Here is a 9,928-nt window from a genome sequence, read left to right as displayed (position 1 = left end):
AATAAAAAATTCAAAACTTGTTTAAATTAAAATTTAAAATAAGCATGTAAGGAAATGTAAAGATCAGAATGATATCTTATACTAATCCAGATACCCTAAAGTATCAGTCCTATTTATAAAAATAATCAGGAGAGAAAGACAATATAAAAGAGTGAAAGGAGGGAAATAGTGATGCCGACTTAGTATCCACAAGGCCACACGGTGGCGCTGTTTCCTCCAAGTGGATACCAGTGGCTGAATAGACAACTCAATTTAAATTTAAAATTCAAACTAGTTCAAATCAAATTTAAATGAGCATGTAAAGAAACGGAGAACTCAGAATAATATCCCATAAAAATTAATGTTAACAGTGAAGTCTCATCAATAATTTATTAAGATAACCAAAAGAGAAAAGTAGAAGTAAACAATTCACGAAAGGATTTGAAAAGAGAGGAAAGAGAGCTGAGTGAACCGACCTCGCGGGTGGCGGCCACTAGGTGCCGTTGTTTCCTCTAAGGGAATGGCTGAGATTTAATCTGAGTTTTAATCCAAATCTTGTTTGAACCAAACTCAGAGTAAATGTATCAGTCCAAAAGCAGGAAAATTGTCTAACACAAAATAATAAACGCACGAGCAAAGCTATAAATGCGAATAGTTATTTAGAGTTTAAACATTAATTCACAGGGAAATGAATTCAGCCGTGAAGAGAGCGTTATCTGATAACTGGCCACGCGATGGCGTTGTTGCGCTCATGCAGGCGGAAATCAGGGGGGCAAAGGGGTAATTTGAGGCTGCTAACCACTTACGCCCTCTGGCGTTTAGTAAATGTAATTACACAACTTCAATGTGATTCAAACGCTAAGAGCTTTTCAGCTCGCGTCACGCGCTGATTTCTGCAACACTCACAAATAGGACAGAGGTCTCGGCGGACCTTTTGGTGCTATTAATACTGCACAAGAAAGTATGGCGGGGTTTCTTCGCCGCAAATACTCAAATGTGGGCAACAGGAATTTCCCGTCTGTTGCTAGACTCCCATATTACACATTTATCAAAATAGCACTTTATGATTTGTGTATTTAGGTTTTCGATTGATTAGCTAGGTCAATGTTAACCAGGAGTTTACCGTTTTGTTGAATATCACTGGACTAACCACGAATTCAATAACGATATAGCATGCATGCAAGGCCTATGTTTAATAAGTAATCTCGCTTAGAAAACATATTTATTAATACCGGTAGTACGCACGTGAGAATTCTTCGTTCACAGCGATTTAAAACAAATATTAGAAATGTATCAACTGCAGAGATATTTCTTCATCTCTTAACAGGACATTTGTAATATTAAATACTGCAGTGTACGTAGCATTTAACAGTGCTAAAATCGTCTAGGCATATTTTAGCAACTTGTTAAAATGTACGTTAGGCCTACTGACTTCGGCTTTTTGCCTTGGACAGTTAGGAGTGAGTTCGCGTTAGCGACTTAACTCACAAATTCATAATTTCATAATGCGCAAAAATTATTAATAACCATATAAACAGACTGAAACTGAATATTGCCCATAAACAAAGTTTGAAATGCGTCGCGTTCTCCACCACAACTGTAAGAACAATGGGTCGTACATTAATATTAATATTAGCTCAAATGATCTATAGGGAATTTTAATAATTAATCATGAATATGATTAATATTTTGTATGTTACAGTTACATTAATTTATCGCAGCTGAACTAGATTGATATATGAACGATTACCATAACGGGTTATGGTTCGTCATTAATACATCAATTGTTCTTATTTCAGCTCGAAGTTATGGGATAACTTTAATGGAATTAATTTAGTTATCAAACAATCTGTTTGTCCAGCGAACAGATTGTACGTAAGATTAAATTAACTCTCAAGGAAAATTATCCTTCTTACAAACACGAGAAAGAGTATCTTTTCCAGGCCTTGAAAAGACACTCTCGGTGTCTGTAGACTAAAATTAGGTTACTTAAATCGTAGCCTACCAAGATAAAGCATATAGCTAAGATCGAACATTTCAGGGACTAAGTAACATGGGCAATTAAATCAGAGTCAGTCAAGGGCATATGGAATTTAATAATTGGACCAATACATCGAACTAAGGGATATATCAAACTACACAATACACACGGATTATATGTCTATGTACATAAAATACAGTTAAACAATACAAGATAACGAATAACAGTGAGAGAGAATAAAATGATCAGAGTTAGAAAAAGATAGAATGCCAGAAAAGGATTAAGAGAGAGTGGATGAGAGAGAGAGAGAAGGATGGGGGACGAGATCGGAAGTGAAAGCAAAAATCTGCGATCAGAGATCGCAGTTGGCTATGGCAAAATCACAGACAGTAACCCTTAAGACACAACAAAGAAATCACATCATAAGTTCAATTCAATAATCGATACTTGCATGGCATATGGTTCTCTTTGTATGAGGTGTGTAGGACCGCAGGGTTCTGCGTGTCTTTAAAAGCAGCGCGAGTCGTCTGAGGGGAGGCGTGCGCGTGCTGTCTTCCGGCGCGCGTGCGAGCGCGGGAGCTTCAAAGAGTCTCTTTCTTTGTGGTGAAGTTGCCGGGAATGATTCAGGCTAAGTTCATTCAGCTCGTGAACGAACAGAGGCGAAGAGGAAAACGAAACTAGACTATAGAAAAACATAAAAGAAATAAATAAAAAGAAAAGAGAAGCAGGCCGAAGCCGGTCCGGACTTGGGTTTTGGAGGAGGAAGGAGAGAGCGAGGAGTTTCTGAGTCGGTCTTTTATGGACAATATGGGTTGACGCCTCTGTTCGCGCGAACAACCAATGAACGTCCAAAGGTCTGAAGCGGAAAAAATGTCTTTGTCTCTGGGGCCACGCCCACTCGGATGAGTCATGAGGAGATGAGCTTTGAGCTGTTCGGCTCCCGAAATATGAAAAAGTGTAAAATAATGCACATTACTTCATTCTGCTATCGAAATTCGACTCTGTTAGATTGAGAGAATTTCAACGATATCACACACGTCATATGAAGATTAAGAAAATCAAGTTACATAAGATATGCATATTTACAAGCATTTTAAAGTTCGTTACATGTCTAGAAATAAGATTTACCCAAAATGTGTTGTACCCTATAGGGTACAAATGGATATGAAGCTTGAGGAACTAAACACGGTACACACCTGATTTGTCTAACCTTATTACCAAAGTTTACCAGAATACACAAACTACACCACGTAAAAGAAAAATTATGAGATGGGAAATTACATCCATGTTTACATTTCTTCGGTGGTTATGCATATAGAAAATTTAGGATTTAAGTAGAAAATGTAGGATTTAAGTAGGAGTAAAGATTACCACGTTAATTCTGCTCCACTCCTAAAAACCCAGTTGACATTCCATTAGGCAATAAAACAGCAAAGTGGGGGGGAAGGCAATTGCCAGAGAATATTGTTGAACATTCTCTAACTAAAACACTATTGATTAAAGAATACATTTCAAAACCACACCTCTATTATAAAGCCAAACTAAATCACACATGCCTAATGTAATTGTACATAAATTAAAGTATATTCTATCCTAATTTAAACACAAAGGGATGTTTGTGTGTGTTTGTGTGTGTGTAGAAAGTTTCAAGTTTCGTTATCTCTCTGTGGTCCAGAGAGGGGAAAGGGGGGGTTCGGAATGTCTCTGAGGTGAAATTAGTGTCGTAAAAGTCAATTGGCCGACTAGCTGGAGCCAAAGCCTGATTTGCACTCACGAGTTCAAAGTGCACCAGCTTTTGTATTCAGGAAGAAATGTTTTTAGCAACACAGAGTATTTGAATTTGTTAATTCAAACCAACGACGAATGATTCGATAGCCAATGTTGTTACAACCTTAACGCACATGGAACTTTTGTCCATTGGATCATTTCAGAGGAAACTCTTTAAATGTTGATATGTATTCCTATGTTTCACAAGTGTTGGCCATAATGGAAACACTGACAATTTTATTGTGTGTTTAATCAAACTTTAAATGTGTATAATTCTGCATATCTCCTGTAACTTTGCATTTCTACAACCTTCATGTGATGTGTCTGATGTCTATGGAATTCTCTCAATATAACAGAGCCAAATTCCAATAGCAGAATGCAGTAATATATATTGTTTACACATTTCATATTTCTGGAACTGAAAGGCTTAAGTCAATCGTCCCTGTAACTCGAGCCAGGAGATCGTTCCAAACGAACAAAGGATCTTCCCGCTAGAAAAGATCTCGACAGCTGATTCGTCCTCCACGAAGAAGGGGGCGGTACATGGGACACTGATAAAAGTCCAAACCTTCAGTTTCCTCACTCTCTTCTCTCATCGATCCCGGATCTCTTCTCTTCTCCGGTCGCTCTCATCCCTGACCTCTCACCCTTCCTCCTCTCCCCGGCGCAGCGCTTCTCCAAGGATCATCTGAAGAAGGCCGGAGTCTTCTCTATCGAGCGAGCACATGTCCGAGTCGAAGCTGCGTCCCTTGCAACAAAGACTTTAAACCTCTCCCATCCCGGGAGATGAATTTGATTTTCCGGTAATGTTACATTCAGTGAGCCTTTTCGAACTTCGCGGCACTGGAAGACCCAGCAGAAACAGGACACGTCCGCGCTGTCCGCTTCCCGCTTCCGGCTTCAGCCTGACCAGAAAGAGCACAGACTTCTGCAAGTAACTTATATTGAGCTGATAAAAGCGGTTTCCAGGGGTCTCGTGAACCAAGGTTTCTGTATGTAATAATTACTAGCTTTTCCCTCCTCTCTATTTCTTTCTTTCTTTCATTCCATTTCATTCTGATCACTTATGTTATTGTTTGGTTGTTTGTTTGTTTATTGTTTGCATTTTTACGTACGTTTATATTCGTAGCTCATATAATCTCTAGTTTTGCATTTATTAAAATTCATAAATACTTTTCACTGTCTCTGTGTTTGAAAAATCCACCTTATAAGTCAATGAATCTAGTCAATGAAGAAGTTAATGAAGATCTTCATTACAAGCTCGATATTAGACTACATTCAGTAGTTTTAATTAATAAACTCAGAGAGTTATGTCCGTGGCCAGAACATAAACTCTCTCGAAGTTTGTGAATCCCTCTTCTTAACTGTAATGATTTTACATTTGTTTCGCTGGACGAATTAAATGTTGGTCAGACCAGTTACAGAACAAGGTAATCTCGATAATTGATAAAATAAATGTACATGCGACTTATGAATTATGACCATGAGTCATAAATATTAATATTCCCAGAATTCCCCATATTCTTGAGCTAATTCAAATTTACCCAGAGTCGTATTCTTTACAATATATATATATATATATATATATATATATATATATATATATATATATATATATATATATATACATATATACAAAAATGTGTATGTAAATGTGTGTATGTGTTATGTAGCTCTCAAAAACTATATACTTATCAAAGATAAATTAATCTTTAATTTAAGTTTTGTACTCGATGTCTATCTTTTATGTATTTATGTAATTTAGTCAATATGTTTTGTTTTTGTGTAGTCCAAATGCCAGGTTCAACCTTACGCCAGTGTCCCCACTGCAAGATTAGGATGAACTGCCGACACCGGTCCTGTTTTAAGGTGATTTTGCATAACTAACACTGTTTCTTTATGTGGCATTGCATTTATTTTAATACTCAATGTATTTCTGTTTCTCTTTTCGTAGAGTGGAAAATTGCCTGATTTTAAATATAAGCCGTCAGTGCGGTTGGCAAAGTTCTGTGCCAAAGCCCAGCAGTGGTTAAAACAACAGTTGCATCAAGGAATCAATCCAAAGTCCTTGACAATTCAGCCATCATAGTAAGCAAAGTTCAACACTATAATTTCATTACCTCACACTTTGTTCTAAACTGAAACATTTATATTGGTGGCTATACAATATAAAGATGTTTAACATACAAGTACATAAACATAATACAATACATGGTCATGAATAAATTGTAATTCCTGTAAACTGACAGTTCAAATAAAAAGTTATTCATATTATTTCCACTAATGTGCCACTAATGGGCAGAACTTAAATAAAAGAGCTACTAGGCAGTTGAAGTCACACATCTCTCAGCTGCCATTAGAAGCTCTGTTTCCAGAAAAAGGAGAACTACTGCACTAAATCTAAAGAAAATTTACAGTTTTAACTCTATTTACTCTATTTCTATACTCTTATGACACATCTGTGCCAGAGTTCCCCATTCAAGTAAATAGCATTTAGCCTTGCATAACCTAAAGAAAGTTGCCTGGAGGCATTGCAAATATGGCTACCAAGTGAACTGATGTTCAGTGAAAGCAGAAAGCTTGTCATACTCAACTTTAGAAAAAGCCGTCATTTGTTTTTCTGTTCTTGACCCATTTTTAAAAGCTGTACTGTTTGACGTTCTTCATCTTAGATGGAGAAGCTGAAAGCTCTGGGATATGTTCCTCTTCTTCTATAGGGAAATGTTCGAAGGCCCGTAAGTGGACAGCAGAGATCCAGTGTCCCTTTGAGTTCCCAACTGAGGGACAAAATGCTCATCCTCTTTGAGCATATTTTACAGGGTAAATTGTATATTTGCAAGCACTGACACACCTAAATAAAGTTTCTATGTTAAAGTGCACTTTATTTCAAAGTAATGTGTTTTAATATGACTTTAATGGTACTTTTTTAAAGGTTTGAGTCCAGAAGAAGAACAAGAGGTCACAGAAGGTAATGAAGCAGAAAGGCAGGACTTGAACGAGACTGTAGAAGAGGACATTATACTGGAAAACAATGCAGAAGTGGAAAGACTGGAGGATGAAGAGCAGATCGAAGAACAACAGATAGAAAGTGGGGAGGAAGAACCAGAGAGGCCTGTTGAGGAACAGAGATTCAAAAGTCCAGAAAATGAACAAGAGGACACAGAGGGTGATAGGACAGAGAGTCAGGACTTAAAAGAGGCTGTAGAAGATGAAGAGGACATTTTATCAGAGAAAAATGTAGAAGTGAGGATGAAGGAAAGATCGGAGGATAAAGAGCAAATTGAAGAACAACAGACAGAAAGTGGAGGGGGAGAACCTGAGAGACCTGTTGAGGAAGGAGACATGAACGTGACAAAAAAGACTAAACAGGCAAAGAAAAGAATGAGTAGTGCACTTAAGATGAATGAAATGGAAGAGAGAAGAGAGATAGAGGGAGTCGTATTAAAACCAGAATGGTGAGTAGAAGAAAATGGGCTGAAGCAAAGACTCTAAATATATGAAAACATTACACTCCTATTACTCATTAATAATGCCCAACATGGCAAAGTAATCCAACCTTCTAAATAAAAGAGCAAATTGTTGATTAGAAAAGTTAACACGTCATCCCAACTGCTGTTAGAAGCTCTGATTGCTCTAGAAATAGACAGTATTCGGAGATTTGCGTGTATGACTGCTCATGGGCTGCTCCAGCCTGAAAATGTGTACATATAGGAACATAGGAAAAAAAATATGAGACTGTTGTTGTCAGATTTTATTAGTGATTTCCAATCTGAAATTTAATTTTAAATGTAATAATTTAACAGTTTTGGAGAATTTGATGTTTCTCCATTCAGAGAGATAGGAGCTGCACTTGGATGCCCAAGAGTCATTTCAAAGATGAGCGCAGAGTGAAATGATTTTGTGTAAAGCCAGTACAATGTGAACTTGAACTAAGGCTAATTTTTGTAAATTTTTTTTTTTTTACTTCACAGCAAATCAGCTGTCAACATGGCAGCAAAGAGAGCGCGGCAAAAAATACAGACACAGGTATAAAATGTTATACAATACAGTTAGCTCTGCATTGCTAGTCTATTACATATTGTCAGTCATCCATTTGGAAAGTTCTCATAATATTGATGTTTATATTTGTTTCAATGCTGTTTTGGTTTTTAGATGTTTAAAAATTGTTTTGCATTTTAAAGTTAAGTAATTAATTCATTTCTAACCAAATTTTACATTTGTACAGAATGTCCATTCCATGCGTCTCTGGACGTATTTCCAGTGGAATTTGTATCCAAGAAAGGTTGGCATTGTTCTGTATGTTGTGTGTTCCATAATACCGGTGACGTTTTCATGTAAAGATAATTCATTTATTTTATTTTATTAATTTTATTAAGTAATTCATTTATGTTGTTGCTCAAATGAATGGATCAGTATCCCAAAATATTTAGCTCTGTTGTTAATGTTAAGAACTCCACATTCAATATATGCTAATGTGTAGGGTACTTTATTGCAAAAAACAAACATCTGGAATGGAATTCATATTTGCTTACTGATTACAGTATGAGTACAGGCAGTGCAAAAGAGCATAAGGTAGAAGATCACACACCATTACACAAACAATTATTAATAAGGTGAAGAATTGTAAATTATTATTTTTATTATTATTTATTTTTTATTTATAATTATTTTATTATAAAATATTCTGTACAGTACTACAGTGTTGGCTTCTACAGTGTAGTATGAGTATAACATATAATATAACTATATAACATGTAAAAGTCCGGTGTATATTTACATTGCTTTTGAATATGTTAACAGGCATTCTTGGCATTCTTTCATTTACGTCGTATCGCTCAGCTCCGTCCCTTTATCAGTATCTCAGATGCTGAAACTGTCATCCATGCATTTGTCACCTCACGTCTCGATTACTGCAATGCACTTTTCATTGGCCTATCAGCTAGCTCCATTTCCAAATTACAATACATTCAAAACTCTGCTGCCAGACTACTCACCCACACCAAGCGTTCTGCACATATTACCCCAATTCTGCATGATCTTCACTGGCTTCCTGTGGCTTACCGTATCAAATTCAAAATTCTCCTTCTCACTTTTAAGTCTCTGCACGGCCTGGCTCCCCCCTATCTCTGTAACCTGCTTCTCCCCTACACCCCGACTCGCTCTTTACGATCCGCTGATTCTAGCCTTCTCGTCGTCCCTCGGCATCGTCTTGCTTCAATGGGGGGCAGATCATTCAGTGTTGTTGCGCCCAAAATGTGGAACTCTCTCCCCCGATCACTCTGTTCTGTTGACACTATCTCTGAATTCAAATCCATGCCCAAAACTCACCTATTTTCTGAATGTTATAATTCTTAATTTTTTTTTTTTTTTTTCTCAAAGTTATATCTGTCTGTATTATGCTGATTGCCTCCCCATCTACCCATTTTTCACTTACTGTACTTGCACTCTCAACTGCCTACTGTTGTTCTGTCTGCTGTCTTTGTCAACTGCCTTTATTGTTGTTTGTCTATTGTAAAGTGTCCTTGAGCTCTGGAAAGGCGCTATATAAATAAAACGTATTATTATTATTATTATAACAGCAGTTGTTGAAGTTGCTCTTCAGTCTGTTTGGCTTTGCTTGAGTGGCATTTATGGGTCAGTTTTGGTTAAGATGATAAGAATTCTAAATGATGAATTGGAATTAAAATTTCAGATTGCATACTTTGATGGTGGTGTGTTTTTGCAAGTTTGGGTATGTTGGAGCTTTGTTTGTGGAGCAAGGTCTTTTTAATTGGTCGTGAAAGCTGTCTGTAAAGGGTAGGGGTTAGTTTCTGTTGTAGTTACGTACATAACTCCGACTCTGTTTTTGTGCTGGTGGTGTTGCTGTACCATAGTAATGCCACATGTGCTTTGTTAAAAGTTTTTGATGAGTTACATTAAATGCTTTAAAAATTAAGTGATGTACTAAAAGTGATGTAATGATATGTAAAGACTGAAATGTAATGATGGTTTGTTTTGTAATTGGCTCTTTATTTTTACCTAATTCACAGGGACGTAAAGAGGTGTTGGTGCATTGGTTGTCTTGTCCATCCTGGTAAGCAGGGGCGGATTAAGGTGGTCAGGGGCCCCTAGGCTGCTGTTTGTGTGAGGACCCCCCTCATTTTAGACAAAATAGTCTTAAATTTTAAAAACAATTTAAAAAAGCTGGTTATGTCTATTTTG

The sequence above is a fragment of the Squalius cephalus genome, assembly GCF_949319135.1.
Source record: "Squalius cephalus genome assembly, chromosome: 13".
Taxonomy (NCBI): Eukaryota; Metazoa; Chordata; class Actinopteri; order Cypriniformes; family Leuciscidae; genus Squalius; species Squalius cephalus.
The sequence above is the reverse complement of the archived record's forward strand: the minus strand, read 5'-3'. Positions refer to the sequence as shown.